The 20,924-nt window shown below is 37.9% G+C and overlaps 1 long non-coding RNA gene across 1 annotated transcript in view; it reads left to right on the top strand.

Moving 5' to 3' along the window:
* LOC307191783 overlaps positions 1-20,924 on the top strand; it is a 265,880-nt gene that overhangs the window by 105,500 nt on the left and 139,456 nt on the right. The window contains exon 4 of the long non-coding RNA XR_013829833.1: positions 14,252-14,319. This is a non-coding gene — a long non-coding RNA (uncharacterized lncRNA). The remainder of the gene's footprint in view (positions 1-14,251; positions 14,320-20,924) is intronic.

Here is a 20,924-nt window from a genome sequence, read left to right as displayed (position 1 = left end):
ATTCTTGCCAGGTTCACATAGCTTATTTGTTCAAAACTAGAACTAGTATCTAGTTTTTCTGGATTTGAATTTAAGATCTGTTATTTCCTAGCTGCACAATTTTCTCCAATTTCTTAATTTCTCTGAGCCTCAGTTTTGTCACAGGTGAATTGGAGATAAAAGTAATGCATTCCTCTGAGGATTTTTATGAGGATTTAGTAAAATATGATATGTAAAGTTCTTGGCATATAATAATTCAAAACAGGCAGCCTCTGATTATATAGATGACCTTTTTTTGTTGTTGTTGTTGTTTTGTTTTGGGTGGTTTTGCGGTACGTGGGCCTCTCACTGTTGTGGCCTCTCCCATTGCGGAGCACAGGCTCCGGAGGCGCAGGCTCAGCAGCCATGGCTCATGGGCCCAGCCGCTCCGTGGCATCTGGGATCGTCCCGGACCGGGGCACGATCCTGTGTCTCCTGCATCGGCAGGCGGACTCTCAACCACTGCGCCACCAGGGAAGCCCAGATGACCTGTTTTTAATATGGCTGCCAAATATTGGCGACAGAAGACTTGGGGAGGTGAACAAGGATCTGAGACAGGCTCAGCATATTCTCCAGCTCTCTCTAAGAGACAGTTGGAAATAGTCTTCCATCTTCAAACTAAGCAAGTTCACCTGATTGTTGTGAGCCACAGGGAGGTGGCAGAGTCTAACCCGGATACTACAAGAACTCAAGTGACTAGTTTGAATACTAAAAAGAAATATATTGCTTTTTTTTTGTTCCCCAAGAAGGTGAGTTGGATCACACTGATTACAGGATGATTTCTCCTTAACCCTACCATCAGTGGTTCATTCTAGCATGTTTCACCACATGGCAGAGATCATATTCCTATCCTCTAGCAGGTCAAAAATAAGTGTCAGAAATATCATTTTAAACTATGAAAAGATAATATTATCAATTCTTTCTTTTCACTGAGAGTTTTCACTACCTTATACCTTAATCTCTGCAATTATTTGCTTTCTTTGAAGTAAACAGTATCTAGGGAAGAGAAGCACAGAAGCCTTTATGTTTAATAGTACTTGATTACCCAGGCCTTTACTTTGTAGAGGGGATTTGGCTGTGAGGAATAAGAGAGTAGAATATACTTGTCAAATGAAATAATAGTTTTTATTCCATTATCTTTTTCTATACTGAGTACCTAATCAATGGCTATTTCTGAGAAGGGAAATATTTTAAAAATATATATGAGGTGAAATATGACTGAATAATAGGGTATATTCATTCAATGGAATCAAAAATTACCTGAGACTTACCTGCAATGGAATACTAAACAACCTATTAACATGCAAACATTTTTAAATTAAAATTTTGAGTGAAAATTTTTAATTGGATTGTTATTAATATAAAATAATAAAATGCTGCTATACGCTAATTTAGGAAAAATATATTTAAAAAATGTGTGGGAAAAAAAACCCCAAAAACGTGTGGAAGAGATGCTCATCAACTTCAGGATAGTGGTTCCCCCTGGGGATGAAGGGAATTGCGTTGAGGAAAGAAACAAAGGATGCTTCAACATACTTTTTTTTACTTAAAAAAAAAAAACAAAAAACAATAAAAAGTGCCTTAAAATACAGTTGGAAGTAATACCCTTGGAATAAAAAAAATGGAGGTGCTTAGACTAGGCTAATGGTCATTTTCTATGTTATTCAGATAAGTCTTGTCTTATAGAACTTCCTGCAATGATGGAAATGTTCTATCTGTATGATGTATAATCAGGTAGCCGCTAACCACATACGGCTACTGAGAATTTGAAATGTGACTAGTGTGACTGAGAAGCAGAATTTTAAGTTTTGTATAATTTTAATTAATCTCAATCTTAAATTAATTTAAATTTTAATGGGGCCAGTAGCTACCATTTTAGGCAGCACAGATTTAGACCACAAACCTTCCATTTAACTTAATTTTGTGAAGACCATATCTCATTGTTCTTTTAATACGAATGTGAGTGTGAATATTTGAAGAAAACTCAATAATCTTTTGTTAATAGCAAGTATGGCAAAGGGCAACTGGAAGTTATTGGGGTATTGGGGGAAGTTAGAAAAAGAAACCTTCCTGACTGTTTACATTTGTAAAGTGGAATGAGGAGAAAGGTCAGTTTAAGGTTCCATTGGGTATCTATAGAAAAGAAAGAATCAAAGCCGTCCAGGTACTCATGGGGGGTACTTCAGATTTGGTAACAGATTTGATAACTGAAGACTTAATTTCCCTAGTGACTCAACTGATACAGGTTTTATCTTTTTCAGAAAATTAAAAGTAAATTGGCTGGCTCAATAGACTTACTGACTCCAGTTAGATAAGTATTTGCCGTGTTTATTAAGTTGTTTATGTAGTGTAATAATACAAGTGATTTAATAAAGATAAGACTTCAGATAAATGTCAGCACACTTCCCACTCTGCAGCTGGTCCATTTCAGGCAGTTAAAATAAATTAAAAGATAAAATGCCACTCACAAAAAATTGATCATTGTCCAAGGGAAACATTTAAACTTGAAAGAAATCTTCCACTTTCAGTGCACAAAGAAATATGCATATGTGTAGGAAATGAACCTCTCAAAATCTAGAGATTCTTCACCCCGAAGGAAAGAGACAGAAAGCTATGTTTTGTAGTTGTTTGCCATAATGAGATATAATTAAAATGTACTTACAGTTTGTAGACAAGTATTAATGACTAGTGTTATTTATAGCACAAATAATGGAGATCTTTGAATTAGATAAAATAAATGCAATTAATTCTGTTATTTATCTATCTTTATATACATCAAGGTGAAAGTTTACTAGGGTATAAAATGTAGATGCTGTCACTGGAATTTAAATAACATAAAGGGGACGTGAATTTTACCCAACTTTCACCGTTGACATTGCTTTGAAAAAAAATTTATGCTTTTAACTGTAGTTTCTCTAGGAGATAATCTGATATTTGAAAAATATAGTAAAAAGGGTGATAACAAAGAAAGTGGATATATCTTTTATAGTGGTCAAATCATTATTTCTGTTGTCTTCCAGGTAAGGATGGATGAGATTCCTTTCCTCTGTTCTCTCAAAGTACCCAGGACAAATCTCTCCCATTTCTGTATGCCCTTACCTATATTTTCCATCCAAGGCCTGTATCACAATTCTGTGCATATAGTACCGGTTCAAAAGAGTATTTAAAGCACGGTTTAGTTTAGAAATGGTCGCCCAGTAGGCCCATGGTGAGCACTTGCTGAGTTCTGAGTCAGTGACCTTTCTTACAAGATACCACGGTGGCTGTCACACAACAGGAAATGTTGGATTACAGCATGAAACATGAGGCTGATGACATCAGTTCCTGGTTTGATCAGGAAAAAAGTATTTACCAAAGTTCTAGATGACTCCTTCTTTCTTCTTCAAAATTGTATGGAATGTTTACTATTTCTAGTATTGCACTCAGTGTTTTTCAAATGCTTGACACACGGAGACATCAGACATTTGCCATTTCAAATACCTGGGATGCGATGTCCACCTGCCCTATGAGCTGAGAAGCTGGCCTTTGTAACCAGATGTGGTAGATTGCTTAATGGCCACAAATACCTCCAGTTTCTGTACCAGGCCCCTTTTCAATATGACTTTGCTGTTCCTTCCATCCAGAAATGGAGTCTTTCTCTATACCTTGAATCTGGGCTGATCATGAGATTTGTTTGACCAATAGAAGGTACCAGAAACAACATGTGTGAATTCTAGGGGCTAGGACTCTAGAGGATTTGCGTTTCTGCCTTTGCATTCCTGGAATGCCACCCTGAGACCTCCATATGAAGCAACTTTTGCTTGCTGGAGGACGAGAAGCCATTTGGTGAACTGAGGCTTCCGGTGACATATAGAACCAAGTATCAGACATGCGAGTACAGTCACCTTGGATCTTCCAGCCTCTCTCATCTTTCACCTGGTGCAGCCACATGGGTAAGCACAGCCAGCAGAGGAATTGTTGTTTTAATCCATTAAGTCTTGTGGTAGTTAGTTGTGCAGCGAAGGGTAACTGAGACAATGAGGAAACAGCTTCTCAAGTGAGATTGTTGAGATAGCATATAAAAAGATAAAGAACAGGGCTGCATTATTAATTTCCAGGTCCTTTAGGGAAAGGATCTGAATTCCCTGGTATAGAGAGTGACATGAGTCACTTAGTAGTGGATGACAGCAATTTTCATTAGTACGGTACATAAATGTAAAAAGAAAATTACAAGATTAATGTCCATTCCTTATTACTAACTTGTCCATTTTGTTCATGCAAATATATTTTGTCCAGCATCTTTTTTAGTGGTAGAAATTAAAATTATTTTCTTTGGCAGTTATGAAAATTAAATCACTTGATGACTGACAATAATAGTGATTGGTATTTCCAGAGATTCTATACATAGGAATGACCCATCTCAATTTCACGACTTATACATGTGCTGCTCACTTGTGTATTTGTTAACTACAGGAAAGTAAGTGTGCTTGAAACGCTTGAAATACATTGATACCTACCCACACTTCTTGTCATTTTTCTGTAGTTGTTTTGTTCTAGTGATGGTGGTTTCAGATTGCTTTGGGTCTCTAAATGTAAGAATTTAGGTTTTTTAAAAGCAAAAAACATTTTTAAAAAGTTTTTTAAGTAGAAAAGATTTTTTTAAGTGGAGGAAAGAAGAGGAAGTAGTAGCAAAAACTACTCCTTAGTGCATCTGGCTATGGGAGTGCAACCTAAAGAAAGGCTGAAAGTTGACTGGTGAAGCTTAAGTAAACAGTTTTAAAATATACTCATATTAATCAATATTTCTTCAAACACCATAACAGTACAAAATTTCAACAACAAGAGTAAGTATCTTTTCACCAAGTTATAGGCAACTGAAAATGCTTCTTGATAAAACATTTTCCAGTCTCAGCTCAGAGAAATAATAATCTTATAAAAATATAGTGTTTGGAAGGTTGGAAGAAAGAGCAGAAGATTGCAAAACTCGGCAGAAGAAGTCTAGAAGCTGTTAGAAAGTTCAAAAAGTCAATAAATGAAGCTAAATAGTAGTCTTCTAAAATCATGTTTCAGTTAAGATAAATAAGATCCTTTTCACCTTAAATTCTCATTTGACAGTGTCCCAGCACATGTCTTAGCTATTAATATACTTGGGTAGCCTCAGGGAGGCTTTCAAAAAGTGGTTCTTAATATACTGATATTCTTGTCTCCAGACTCATGAGTCATTTGGACACAAGCATTGAATTTAAGAGGTATTCACTTCCTCACCATTGAGGAGCCGATAGAAAAAACATAATTATTATATTGAAGATTCAATAAACATTCTTTCCTTTTCAAGGTAGAGTCTCACAACACCATTCTAAAAACTTTTGTGCCTAGATCTTCTGTGAGGAAGGGGAATAACCTGTCTTCAATTTGTCCCTAGACCTGTGGCTCTGGCCATCCCTCCTCAAATAAAAAGGCTGTGTGGTAAAATATGGAACAACCAGAGGTGCTCCGCCTTCGGAAGAGATAAGAAATTCTATTCACTAGGAGATGGGCTTTGTTAATCTTTTTTCCCAGTCAAGATTTCTGTGGCATTGGGCCTATTTTAATGGGTATTCGTTGCTTGGAGAATTCTGCACTCACTCTTTAAAAGATGGACGTGGGGGAGTTGAATTTTTACAAATTGCTGAGATATTCCTCAGTCTTGGTTTAGTTTTCAAAGATTAGCTGAGATTGGGGCAGGAAATTGAAGGATATCTTATTTCTCTTCAAAAGAGGCACACTGGTGTGTGTCTGCATGTGCGTGCAGCTGTACACATACTCATGTGCGTGTACATGGTGAGCTTTAGAGAACTGGTTCTTCTGTAGTAAGCATCAAATGATTTTTTAAGCTTATACGCATTGCATGTCCACTGTGTGTAAGGCATTGTGCTGAGAGTGGCCAAGGAAGCACAGTCTTAGCCCTCAAGGATCTCACAGTGTAGCACATTTATGTTGTCTGCTCTTGCCTTTTACATTAAGCTAGCTGTATCCTAAAAATAGTACTCCTTATCTGGATGTACATATAGGTTTGAACAGTCACTAACTATAGAGGTGGCTTGGTAACATGGAAATGCCATCTCTGTGACCAGTTCATAGACAGTTGATACATAACTTCCTTCAGCACAAAAGAATAAGTTAGTGTACAAACCAATATTTAATGAGTGAACAAAGAGAATAAAATATCCTATTAAACTAGCATGTAATTTCTGCCAGATATGTATAAATGATTTTTCATTTATGTGAGAGTAGGTAAGAGGAAAGTTTTTTTAATCTTTTGAAGCAAAGTTATGTTAGGTCTCTAATATTGCCATTAGGGAAGAAAAATTGGCACACAACTGTGGCATTTTAATTAGTTTTTTACTTCCTATTGTAGTGACTCCTGTTATGTGTCCATGGATTTTATGCTGGGTGGTTAAGTGATTCAAGAAACAGTTTTGTGGTGGTATAATAGTTTTGTTTAAACTATAGTATATATAATATACTATTTTGCCTGGGCAGTGCCGGGCAATGTCCAGTTTAATGAAATATACTTTATGGGTGAAAGAATTCATGTAATATCCTAAGGTGCCTTAGTCAAATTTATGATAGCCAATTCATAGGCAGGCACAATATTACCCAATTAGCAACCTTGGCTTTATGAATCAATTGTATTATGTATTTTAAATTTCAGCGTCTCTTGTGGTCAGTCATCTTTCAACATTGAGTACTCAAAGGCAGTTTCAAAATGAAGGAGCCAGAATCATTGAACAGTATAGCTACTTGGCCAGTTGTTTTATGATGCTGGTTATTGTGTATGTTAATATGTCTCTGTTGATGGCAGTCATGTATTTCTAACAATGCTTTCATCAAATTAAATATTATAGAAACTAGCTGATTTGTGTGAAATATTTTTAGGCAATAATTATCAGATATGTAAAGCAAAGAAAAGTAAAATACTTCAATTGTTTTATTAATATCTCCTTGTGGGGTTTCTCAAGTATCTATTGTATTTGGTGAAGAAAATAACACTTTTATTCAATAGAAAGTGAGCCAGGACCACATGTCATTCAGCTCACGTTAATTGTACAAATTCATTAAAAAAAAAATAAACTAAGATAAAAGTTCACGTAGAAAGAAGATGCAACAGAGACCTAGAACAGCTGTCATTTCATGAACAGCCATATTATCCACAATGAGTTTACCTTTTGATCAATTTATCTATTGAACAAGTTATTTTAGAACTCAATTCCTTATTGAGTGGCTTTGTAATTGAGTGTTCTCTCTTTCTCTTTCTTCTCTTCATCTTTATAGCTTTCTTAGAATTAAAACCAAATAAATACAACCTAACTTGACTTAGGTGATTCTGCTTCACTTTATGACTTTTATAATAGAACTGTTTTGTATAATCATGGGCATCTTATTTTTAAAAATATCTACTATACTTTTGAATGTAAGAGGCTTTTAAAGTCTAAAGACCCTTCTGTTAAAGTTTAATTTTTACGGGGTCTACTTAAGGTGGGCTGAATATTCAGATAAATTTTCTCAGTACAGAACTTTTAAGAATGCTTGGATAAAGTTTTTAAAATAATAATTTAAACACGTTACTGAATTGAATGGAAAGTAAGGAGAATTCTTGGAGGCCAGAAACCAGAAAGTGAGAATGGGGAGAGTTAAGCAAACATTGAAACCCTAAAGCTTAGACTACATCTGCAGGTAGACAGGAAGCAAAGTCTGAGGCTGGAATAGTGTGGGAGTTTGTATGGGGATTGATGAAGAAGGGGCACCAAAAAGATGCTCAGAGATTGACCTGGAACTGCTTCCCTGCAGAGGGAGAGAGCATGCAGGTACTTGCCCATATTGACACTGGCTCTGGGTAAAGAGTTTAAAAAGAAAGTCTCCTCTGAGGATTGGTTCTCAAAGCCTATTCTCCCAAGAGTTTGGTCCAGGATTCATTCTACCATACTGTTACGTGGAAAAAAGAAAAACAAAAACTCAGACTGATACTGTACATTATAGGTATCCAGGCTGAGATGGTCTGTGGTTCCTGGAAGAGGCGAATACAAACACACTTTGGAGCAGCACAGTTGAAATGTAGAGGCTGAAGTGATAAGCTTTGAAGATGGAAGAAGGGAACATGAGTCAAGGAATGCAGGCAGCCTTTAGATGGAAAAGTTAAGGAAATGAATTCTCTCCTGGAGCCTCCAGAAAGAAATGTAGCACAACTAACCCCTTGAGTTTAGCCCTCTAAAACTCATTTCAGGCTTTAAATTTCCGGAACTGTAAGCTGTTTACAGTAAAGATTACAAGTTATTGTTGTTATTGTTATTGCTAAAAGTTATTGTTAAGATAAACAACTTGTTTTGTTTGAAGCCACTAGGTTTTTGGTAATTTGTTGCAACATCGATAGGAAACTACTACATGGTGATTAGATGAACTGGCTTCAGGAGAAAGTGTTTTAAGTAAAGATCTGATACCAGTTAGAACCACCAGAAGACCAGGAAGGGAATTTGTAGTTGGATTGAGAGACTGAAATATCTGTTTAGAACATCACATTTATAAGGTACCACTGATTTCTCTAACTCATTTGGAGGCCAAATGTTTAAAATTTTGTACATACAAAACACAAAGCTTGAATTTTAGGACTCTGCCCATGTATATACACATTTAGGCTGACAAACCCAGACTTACAACCTAGAATTTGCTGCCTAATAACTATGTGGTATTTTTTCTGAAAATCAAAGTGTTCTAAATTGTTGACCAGAACTTTGATCTTAATACTTCAGTGTTTAAAAGAACTTCCCAAAGCAAGTATAGGAAGGGCTAATTGAGGAAACTGAGCCCCAAATTATGGTTTTCTATCTGATTTCTAAAGTACATACCAAGAGACAGACAAAACAAAATGCAAAAATTAATAAAAGGGAAAGAGTTGAAATATAAGGACTCACATTTCAGTCTCTGACCCGAGATACTGTAACGCAGTTATTTGTAGTGTGTTTGTACCCTTAATCCGCCACTTTGCTGTAAGATATAAGACCTCGGGCAATACCAAGACATTTCGCTGGCAATTTTTTACACATCAGTGCCAAAACGTATGTGAGGCTGTTTCGACTATCCGTTGTTCAGGTGAAAGTCACAATTCATGAGCCTGTCTGCTGGCTACACACATCCTAAATTAAGATTCTCAGTGGTGAAGGGTGGTGAGTAAAAGTAAATATCTCTCCCAATCAATGCAATCCCATAATATGATCTTGTGTGAAAAGAATTTCCACTTATCAGAAGACCATGTAGCATCAGTTGCTCATAGTGTTCTCTAAGTATTTATTATTTGCGTAGGTTTTGATATTGGAATATATGAAATTCCCTGTGTGTTAGGGAGTTGAAGCTATCTCAAGACAAAAATATTCTGTAGAAAATTTGGGTGAAAATAAAAGGCTAGTTTCGAAAATCATTGTTTCAAATCCCAGACTTTGGATTTTCCTATAGAGTCTCTTTCTGGTGTATCTTTAGATCCCCAGAGAGTGTTTAAAACAATGTCTGAACCTTAGTAAGCATTCAGTATTTCCTCTATATATGCAGTCACTATGCCCACAGTCACTTGTTTTAATTCTGATTCTTCTTTAATATTCATGAGTAACTAACTTTTGGGGGTTGCCAGGATGTTTCCTTAAGAACTCCCAGGAAAACAAGAGTGGGAATATAAATGTGAGAAGAGCAGGACATTTCTCACTTCTTGGCCTCTTCACACTCGATTGTTCTGTGTCACACTGGGGATGGGTAGCGGGGGGAGGTTCCTTGGACCATCTAATGAGTATGCATGAGACCACTGCAAGAACAGTGCTTATATGACATAATAGCGGAACAGGTATGAGCTGAAGTACTAATGCAGCTACAGTTTGAGAAATATGGACAATCATTTCATCCAAGACTATAAACAATTCTCAAATACTACAAAAGAACTTTTAATGTGAGGTAGTATGTTCTCACTAAAACTTCTTAGGGTTCTAGCAAGCAGTGTCGAGCGCCATCAGCATTTTAATCTTCTGTACCAAAGTAACATTCTTTCTCATCCTAAAAATATAATCCAGACCACAGAGCCTACCTTTCCTTTTATGGGTGTCTTAATATTCAGATGAGCATAATATTAATGTGTAAAAAGTAAGGCAATTTCAGGAAAGAGTGAAAAGTGAAATTGAAGCTGAATGTGCTATTATTATCTTCTTAATATTAAAAAAAAACTCCTTAAAAGGGACTTGTAATGAAAAAAGCTTAACCACATCATAACAGACCACCTTCTAGCTACCCAATTCAATGTGATATGCGTATCCATGAAACTAAAACTAACCATAAGAAAATAGCCAGAAACTTAGTCAAATTAATGAGTATTGTTTTTCTACATCCAATAACAAAAATGTGCCTGCCACATATCATTATTTATCACACACAATCTCCTTAATCATCAACAAATTGCAAGATGATCGAGAATGTAGTTAGACTGTTAGCTCTTATGCAGTTCTACAATGGCTGTGTGCCTGAGCTAGGAACAGGAGTGGGGAATGTGTGTATATGTAGGTGTTGATGGGAGAGGGATATGGTTTGCTTTTATATTAGTGATGTGTGTTTATTGAGAAATAGCTGTATAATATAGTACAACTTTTTCCAGCTTCCCCTTGTTGCACTAGACTCTGGGCATTTTATAAGAAAATGTTCATTTAACATGTAGATATGTGAGTCTTATAGTCTGTATAAATCTGTATAATTATAATATAGTTGGACATGACTATGAGAGATCCCCTAACCTTCATACGAATGATTAACTCATAAAGATTACCTTTAAAAATTTTTTAATTAAAAAAATTAAGAAATGGACACCTGGCAATCTTTGTGTTAGGGTAACACTTATTCCATTGTTTTATTGTCCTAGTGGCGAAGTAAGAGTTTCCTTATGTCTAGCAGAAATGACTATAAGGTTCATTTCAGACTGATATTTTTTCTCATTTGAACTGGCCAGAATTATCCTCAAAAACTGTAGATACTTAAAAATAGACTTCAAGTCACCCTGGAGCCTCTTTTTGAATCTGTTTTCATCTTTCCTTGTCAGGCTCCTTTTCCGTCCCTTTAGCTAGTCAGCTTTCTCTTTGAATACAGTTGGGTTGTGTACAGTTTTTTTTAGTGTGCTGTTCAAAACAGGATACTTTTCTCACTCTGACTAATGGGGAGGAGAGAAGAAGAATTATGTTTCAGCCTTGCCTACTCTACTCCTATTGATTTGTGCTGGTATCATATTGACTTTTAACACAATAGCACTGAATTGGTGATTCATATTCGGCTTCTGGCCATCCACCCACTCTCTTTCTGTTTTATTTGTTCTTATTTGCTTTTCCCCATCATGTCTTTGTGGTGCCTGATAGTTTTTCCAGGCTATATTACTCTGTTCTTGCCCTATTAAATATTTTTTAGCTGTTCTTAATAGTCAAGTGTTAATTTCTTCTAACAGCAAAATAGGGTCATGCTTTATAAAACACTGATCTGAACACATGGCTAATTTTGCTTAGCTTTTTTTTTTTTCAAAACCACATAATGTCTGTTCACCTGTGTATGCAAAATATCACCTTTCATAGTATGTTATGTATAGTAGATGCTGAATAAATATTTATTGATAGTTAATGTCCACAGACCATTGTACACAGTAACCATTTCAAGAGTTTGCAAGAAACACTGATTTTTTAAAAAGCATGCTTTGGCCTTTTTTTCTTTCCTGTTTACATTTAAACAATAAGGATGAAAAACTACAAACCAGAGGGCTTCTGTTGTTCTCAGTGAATAACTGAGATGGTGTTTAGTAGCATGCTCACAAGGTTTGTAGAAATTAACTTCACACCAGGAACTCTGTATTGAAATAGATTGTTTAAGAATAATTCTTCTCTTTGAGAAGGGTGAGAGATTAATCTGCAGAAATGTTCATGCTAGAGCTGTGCCTGTGTTGAAATTTGTCAGGGGGAAGATAAATGGGCCCTCCTTGAAAAGTAAATCGCACCATGGCTAATCCCTTGGGAAAGCTGGAGAATTGTTATGGTAGCAAAAGCAACCTCGAAAAAGGAGGCACCATCCCTGTTTACTTAGGAAGGAGGAAGATGGGGAGAAGACATGGGTGTAAAATGAGATGAAAGTGTGCTTGACTTTAAAAATATATTTATTCGAATATATACACGGGATGTAATTGTATCTGTATTTTGATTCTTTGGGGAAGCATTTGTATACTTTAAACTGAGAGTCGTACTTAGGGCTGATATTAAAAACATTTAATAGCAGTGCATCTAGGCACTGACCATTCAGAATGGATGTCAGGGGAGGTACCTGAGCCAGGTCTTGGTGACCCTATACAGTTGCCAGGTGTTAACCCTTTAGTTGCTGACTCAGAAGAAATTTGGGGGAGGTTGGAAGACCACTTAGGAGGCTCAGAGTAGTGCCCATTTTCTAACATGTCTGGAAGATACGAATATTTTAGTAAACAGTATGGCCCTTCTGTGTACACGATCTAAAATATCAGCCCTTATTCTAATAGAAAGTTAACTAGTAATTTTACTGAAAAAAGAATGTAAATTTTCTCAAAAAGATGGCATATATTAAAGGAAAACTCATGAAATTTCTGTGAAATTTGAAATGTGCATGAAATTTGAATATCAGATAAACAACAAATTTTTTAATGTAAGTATATCCCAAGAGATATTTGGGACAAACTTATACTAAAACATTATTTAGTGTTTATCTGATATTCAAATTTAACTAAGAGCCTTGTATTTTATCTGGCAACCCTAAACAGAATGCATTTAGCTGGAAATGTATCAGTATCCTATTGAAAATGTAAATGAAAGAGAACAGAAAGGAGCCCAGCACATTGAGATCACCTGAACATACTTGACAAAGAGCTGCTCTGGAATTCCTGTGATATGGCAAGAAATATATTAAGTGCAGAATTATAGAACTACAGATACAAAGGTTGCACATAATAAAATGCTTTTGAAATTATACTGAGGTTAGGTGGTACTTGCATTTAAAAGAGTTGTCTTTCCCAACTAAGAAAAGCTAATTCAGTCATCATCAAATAGCATTAATCAAGTGCCTGTCTGCATGGGACCCTGCAAGGTGTTTTACAAAGTGAGAAAACAGATATGGCAGATAGCCTTTGTCAGCCTGTAGTCTAGACATCTACACTGAAATGCAATCATAAAGGAGATAACTGAAGAAATATTGATAAAGGATCCAGAACCTCCACTCTAAATGGGGAGGAGAAAAACGTGTCCAATTTGTAGGAAAGAGTTTTGTAAATCATTTAAAAATGCAGTTTTATTACTGCCAAACTTTGGTATATACAATTACTGTATATAGTAGATTCAGAAATATAGGCTGTTGTGCAGGGCAGGGTTTCTCAACCTTGGCAATATTGACGTTTTGTACTGGATAATTCTTTGTTGTGAGGAGCTATCCTGTGCATTGTGGGATGTTTAGCAGCATCCCTGGCTTCTTCCCACTAGATGCCAGTTCCATGCCCTCTCCCAGTCCTGCCAATCAAAACTGCATGCTCACATTGCCAAATGTACCCTGGGAGACAAAATTGCCTTGAGTTGAGAACTACCATTGTAGCAAAGTACGGAAGGGAGATCCCCAGCAATGAGCGGTGCAGGTGGGAGAGGGAGGAGGTCTCTTCACCCACAAATGTGTCCATAAAAGAGTTAGTTTTAAACATCTGCAATGTCCAGAAAGCTCTCATATTCAGTCACTACCTCAGGTATTAAAAATACTGATACCTGGCCTCACCCCAGAGATTCTGGTCTTATTGGTCTGGAGGAAGGCCTGGACGGCCTGACATTTTAAAAATGTCCCAGGTGATTCTAGGTTTAGAATGACTCTTTGGAGTAGTGGTCCTTCAACCTTAGTGAGCAGCAGAATCACCTGGAAGGCTTGTAGACACAGCTTTTTGGGCCCCAGTATTCCTGATTCAGTAGGTCAAGGGTGAGGCCTGAGAATCTGCATTTCTCACAAGTTCTCGGACGCCACTGATGTTGCTGGTCCTCGGAGCACACTTGGAGAACTACTAGTTTAGAGATGCACTCCTGGCCGCTCTTCGCTTTCGCTTGCCGAGGGAAGGAAGTGTGGCAAAGCAGCGCACGTGGGATGGGTGGGTTGTAGAGGAGGAGCAGGCCTGTGTGGCTCCATCCCTGCTGAGCCCTATTTTTGTGTCTCCCTCCTGCAGGTGGAATATACACCCAGCTGTTCTCTGCGGTGCGGTAGAGCAGTCAGCTCCTATGCCAGGACCTAGGGGTAAGCCTAGCTGAATTCTAGATTGCAATTTGGAATACAGTTGTGCTCACACATCTAAGCATATTCTCCAGGGCTTGATCAGTCATGAAGCTGACAATTTGGTCCTCCTCTGCCAGACTGACTTATCTGTCGCTTAATTGGTTCTGACCACGGATGGGGAAAGAGAATAATTCATTGGACCCTTTCCCTTACCATGCATACCCTAATTCAGACCCTTAGACTTTTGTCTTGTTCCCCAGCATTGGAGAGAGAAGGTAGGACCAGAGGGCATACATATAATCCCTTCCTGAGGTCTGCCCACATAACTGTTTTTTTTTTTTAACATCTTTATCGGAGTATAAGTGCTTTACAATGGTGTGTTAGTTTCTGCTGTATAACAAAGTGAATCAGCTATACATATACACATATCCCCATATCCCCTCCCTCTTGCGTCTCCCTCCCACCCTCCCTATCCCACCTCTCTAGGTGGTCACAAAGCACTGAGCCGATCTCCCTGTGCTATCCCTGTGCTATGCGGCTGCTTACATCTTGGTAGTGTATATATGTCCATGCCACTCTCTCATTTCGTCCCAGCTTACCCTTCCCCCTCCCCATGTCCTCAAGTTCATTCTCTACGTCTGCGTCTTTATGCCTGTCCTGCCCCTAGGTTCTTCAGAACCATTTTTTTTTTAAGATTCCATATATACATGTTAGCATACAGTATTTGTTTTTCTCTTTCTGACTTACTTCACTCTGTATGATAGTCTCTAGGTCCATCCACCTCACTACAAATAACTCAATTTCGTTTCCTTTTATGGCTGAGTAATATTCCATTGTATATATGTGCCATATCTTCTTTATCCATTCCTCTGTCGATGGACACTTAGGTTGCTTCCATGTCCTGGCTACTGTAAATAGAGCTGCAATGAATATTGTGCCCACGTAACTCTTGATAAAACGTAATTGTTGGAAACAGTCTAAAAATACAAAAAATGTTGGGAAGCATATATTTAGCCTTTTGGGGTTGTGGCAACATTAAGTTTGTAAGTGTTCATTAAGATAGAAAATGAAAACAAAGAAGTCCTGAGAATTTCCTGGAATAACCCATCAGTGTCAAGGCCGAGTTCGCTGTCCCTCCCTTCTCTATCCTCCCCTCTGCTGAACTGGGTCTGCAAACCTCACTCTCTTAGTTACAGCAGTTGGCATTCTGGCACACACTCGTGTTTCTAACTCACTGTCTTAGTAATCTGACTTAAATTTTGTTTTTACCCACTATCGCTTGCCTGGTGATATTATAATTCCAATTAATCAGGTTAAAAATTGGCCTAGAAGAGGGTCATGAGACCCCACTGATATTTGTTCACAGACCACTGCAGCAGTCTTTAAGGGAATTGCCTGCTAAAGTGCTATACGTATTAGAGCTACACATAAATATTCATATATTCATTGATGATGGATTGCATGAATAGAATAATGGACAAAGGTGGTTAGGAGAGCTAGTCTATTAGAAAAATTTAAAATACAACCCTACTGTCCTACAAGTAGAACTTGAAAATTGCTCCGCCATGGATATTTCTCATCTTCAGCCTTGTCATTCTATGCAAATTCTGGAAGACCCAAGGGGAATGCTAACCCTGCCTCTGCACAAGGAACACTAATTCAGTATAAGTTTGATTGTCTGTTAAGTGTAAGGTGTCTTTGTCTGATGTTGTGAGGGATGCCAAGATCAGTTAGTCATTTTCATCCCTGGAAACGGACTCTCCAGTTATAATCCTGGGCTGGAGTTTGGAGAAGCTCCCTAGGACTGAATACGGTCCCTTGTCATAGCCCATATAGTCCAGAATCTTTTGAGAGGACTGGCAACACTTAAGCCACCCAGTGGGTGTCCTCCTGCTCAGCCAAGTCTGGGAGCTGTGCAGACAGTGAAAATAGCACAGACTTTGGAGTTGGGACTGGGAATGAATTAGAGAACTTTTACTTGCCCGAAGTAAGTTATTTACCTGTCTAAGAGTCACTTTTCTCATCTGTGAAAGTGAGGTAATAAATATTAACCATGTGAGATGACACTAAGTGAGATAATTATGTAAAATGTCTGGCACTGAGTAGGTATTCAATAAAGGGTAGCTGCAGTATCACTATTGTTATCATCAATAGCACCCAAATTGGATCCTAGGTCCAGATCTGAAACATGCAGTACTCTTGGGGCCATATGGAATGAAAGGGGAATCCTCAGGCTTGCAGAGGTTTGAAAGCAGACTAGTGGGCTCCCTCTGTGGCTGGCAGGAGCAAGGAGCAAGGACTGTTTCTCTCTCTGTGTTCACAACTTCACCTTTGGTGGCAGGTTGTGTGAACAGGGATGTGCCTCTTCAGGGCTGGAAAGCGATCCTTCCTGCCTCTGAGCTGGTCCAGTTGTCGTCACATGCTGTGGTCAGTGTTAGTCTCCACATGTTAAGAAGATTGTGGAGATATTTGAGAGGTTCAGAGAGGACCATGCTAGTTTGAGGGTTGCAGTGTGCATTGTGTCATCTTGACTGGGTTATGGGGTGTCCAGATATTTGGTTAAACTTTATTTCTGGATGTGTCTATGATGGTGTTTCTGGATGAGATTTACACTTGAATCCATAGAGTGAGTAAAGTAGATTGTCTTCCCCAATGTAAGTGGACTACGTTCAATCCATTGGAGGCCTGAATAGAATAAAATGTTGAGTAAGAAAGAATTCTTTCTCTCTGCTTGACTATCTTTGAGTTAGGATATTAGTCTGCTTCTGCCTTTGGACTCAGACTCGGACTAGAATTACACCATTGGCTCTCCTGGGACTCTAGCTTGTGGACTATAGATCTTGGTACTCTCAGCCTCCTTAATTGTATGAGCCAGTTTCTTACAGTAAATCTCTCTCTCTTCTATTGGTTCTGTTTCTCTGGAGAACTCAGACTAATACAGTCATCTATGAAAGATGTTAGATTACATATTACAGGAAACAAACAACAGGCGGGCTTGCCATTCAGACACAGAAGGGGAAGGGGTACACATTGGAAGGTGCTGAGCAGTTAAATGCCATGTGGCAGAAAAAATGGGTTGAAATGCCACAGGCTAGCCAGAAGAAAGAGACTTGACAACAAGGCTGATTAAGTACTGCAACCAGATAAGATAACAAGGGTAATTGTAGGACCCAGTTCTGCAGAACCTGGAGAACAGGCTGAACATCCATGTTTCTTGAAACCTTGGGAGAAGGTCTTGTCTGGAGATAGAATTTGTGCTGAATCATTCCATGAATTTCCTTCTGAGACTGAGATAGGTTTATTTTGACCACTTGGAAGTCCAGGGGAACTTCTGGAAATTAGACTTTGATGGGATTTAATATAAGCAAAATTTTATTTATTTTTATAAATAAAAATCTAGGACTTGGACAATTGCTATTTTGCACTTAATATTTGCAACTAATATTAAGTGATGTGGGGTAATTATGACTTTTGCCTCTATTAGAAGTGAAGGTTACATTGACTGAGTGAGGACTTAGGGCGTTTATTCTTCGCTGTTTCTTCAACCCTTTTGGGCACTGACTTGTTTGAAAATTGATACTGAGCTCAAGAAGGGGGAGGTGTCTTATGAGGTTTGAGTTTAGGATCTCAGCATTGGAATTATTTTCCTTCCTTTGCCCATTCTTAATGCAATCAGTAAACTTTTCTAATACACCAACTTTGTGCACTTCAGACCAGGGTGCACATCCCTCGCTCCTTGTTGATACTTCTAGGACTGTGATGGGGCCAGTTGCTTCTGCGAGAAGAAGGGCTGTGGTGAATTGAACAGATATCCAGTCGAATAGCAAAACACTTGCCCACCAAGTCTGTGCTGCATGAAATGACTTGGTAGACTATACTGAAACTAATAAATATTGTATTATGAAGTTTTACCAAATTTAGGAAATAGTTCCTGGGGAGCATTTCTCTAGCATGTTCCTGAAGGAGTCTATGTTGTGGAGCTTTCTTTGAGGAAAGAGCCTATATGCAGAGCAATTATTTGGTTGAACCACATGAAATTGCAATATTCAACCATTTTTGACCTGCAAAAGGACAATTATATGGAATTCAACCCGATACCTCTTGTTACACCCCCGCATTCTGCTGGGGATTATGGAGTCACAGCCTGGTCCTGGGGCCCTGTAGTCATGATGACAATAAAATTCTGCTGAAGAGAACTCCTAGCTGTTACAAAAAAATGTTTTCCCCAAATTTTGCCAGTCTGCCGTATGTCTTTCTTTAATTAAAAACAAAGACATGAAGTGTAGCTGCTATGTGTCTGGCAGAAGTCTGTTTACGCCTGGAATTAGTAAATTTCAAGATGCTTCTTTACAGTGACTGGCAAAAGCTGCAAAAGTAAAATATGTAAACAGAAAAGAACTCCATGGCTAGGCGGGTGCATACTCCAAAGAGTATTAACTTGCATAATAAATAGTTCAATATTCAGGAGATTATAAAATAGCAATTACTGTTGAGTTGCTATATTAGGGATTGCTAACAAACAAAGACACTTAAAATGCAATAGTTTGCTTTTACAAAGAAGTTCTCCTAAAATCTTTATTTTGAAAAAAGATTCTATTTATTTTTTAAAGAGTTTTGACATCCTTTGCACATTTCTTTGAAAGAGAAGCAGAAATATTCTAGCTAAAAACAAAACCAAAAAAATACTAATAAACAATCTATCGCAAAAAAAATAATGAGCCATTAATTTTTTTTTTATCTGTTAAAAAAAAAAGAGTACCAGGCTTCCCTGGTGGCGCAGTGGTTGAGAGTCCGCCAGCCGATGCAGGGGACATGGGTTCGTGCCCGGGTCTGGGAAGATCCCACATGCTGCGGAGCAGCTAGGCCCCATGAGCCATGGCCGCCGAGCCTGTGCGTCCGGAGCCTGTGCTCCGCAAAGGGAGAGGCCACAACAGTGAGAGGCCAGCGTACCGCAAAAAAAAAAAAAAAAAAGTACCTACTTCGTAGAGTGTTTTCGTCATGTGAGAAGAATACAGGGAGACCAGCGGGGAAGTGTGGAGTCAGACGATGCAGTAGTAGGCGGTATACTCAGGCAGGGGGTAGAAACAGAAGTCATTACATGTGAAAAAATCCACAGCCTACTTATGCTAATAGAAGGGTCAATCCTTCTAAAACACCGTCAGTGTTTTTAAAAATGACTCAAATGTTCCAGGCATTGTATATCCAAGTGCAGTTTCTACTTGCTTGACATACTGTAAGCATTTAATATTGGAAAAGAAATATAGCTTTTTAAGTTGGTGTATTTTTTCAGTAAATGTTGTAGTTTTAATGCCCTTACATAGAACTTAATTTTTCAGTAACATTGGTTTTAGAGTTTTATATGTGTATATATTACATTAAGCCATTTGATTAAAAGTATATCTACACATATAAACCTATTTTTATAAATCTTTGTTTCCTGCTACAAAGAGAACATGGTGACATCAAGGAAGTTTCTATTTACACTGGTTTGTCTGAGGAGATCCTTGTTAAAACGATGCTCTTGGAGCTGGGATGGCTTCATTTGTTAGGCTAGTGGTTGCCCCAGCATGGTTGAGAGCTGAAAGGATGAGAAAGGAGAAGACCAAGAAAATGAACATTCATTGATTACCTGTTGGGTGCTGGGAGCTGTGCTGAACAGTGGAAGGCTCTGTTAAGTTTATATTACACCCCAAAGTTTATTACACAGTTATATTACAAAGTTATTATATTATATTACAAAGTTATATTACACAGTGTTAGGTTTATATTATACCCCAAAGTTAGCCACATCATCACAATGTTCCCAACAGCTCCAGGGTTTAAAAACTCCCAGGATGCCAAACGAAGGGACAGTTTATCTTTTGGTGTGCAGAAGCCATCTCTAATTAAGACACTATAATTATGCCCCTGCCTCATTAGGAGATGCATTTCCAATAAAATTTTACTTCTTATATTTAATGATCTTTATCAAACATTTTTGAAATATTTATATTGTTTTGTTAAACTGTGTACTACTAATGCTTAAAAAAAAAACCCTCTGGGCTTCCCTGGTGGCGCAGTGGTTGAGAGTCCGCCTGCCGATGCAGGGGACACGGGTTCGTGCCCCGGTCCGGGAAGATCCCACATGCCGCGGAGCGGCTGGGTCCGTGAGCCATGGCCGCTGAGCCTGCGCGTCCGGAGCCTGTGCTCTGCAACGGGAGAGGCCACAATGATGACAGGCCAGCGTACCGCAAAAAAAAAAAAAAAAAAAAAAAAACCCTCTGTGCAGAATAATGTTTTTTTAATACTTAAGACCTCATGATAACAGGGTATTTTTTAAATTAAAAAAATTCAGTTTATATACTTTTTTGCTGCAGAGAAGTATGATAGCATAATCAATAAAGGACTTTCAAATATTAAACACTTATTATAGTAAGATAAAACCGTATGAGAAAAGAGAAATGGAAACACAATTTCAGTGGGAAAAAAGAATCATGTAAAATTTGCAACTATTTAAGCAAACTTGGTTGAATCTATTTTTCAGTGGATGTTGATGAGTGTCAAATCACTGTGGCATTTATGTCCCATTGAATTCATTTGAAAAGGTAATGTAAAGTTGTATTTTAAAATGTCAGTATTATATCCTT

This window comes from Stenella coeruleoalba, assembly GCF_951394435.1.
Source record: "Stenella coeruleoalba genome assembly, chromosome: 9".
Classification (NCBI taxonomy): Eukaryota; Metazoa; Chordata; class Mammalia; order Artiodactyla; family Delphinidae; genus Stenella; species Stenella coeruleoalba.
Note: the sequence above shows the minus strand (reverse complement) of the source record. Positions and strands in the feature narration are given on the sequence as shown.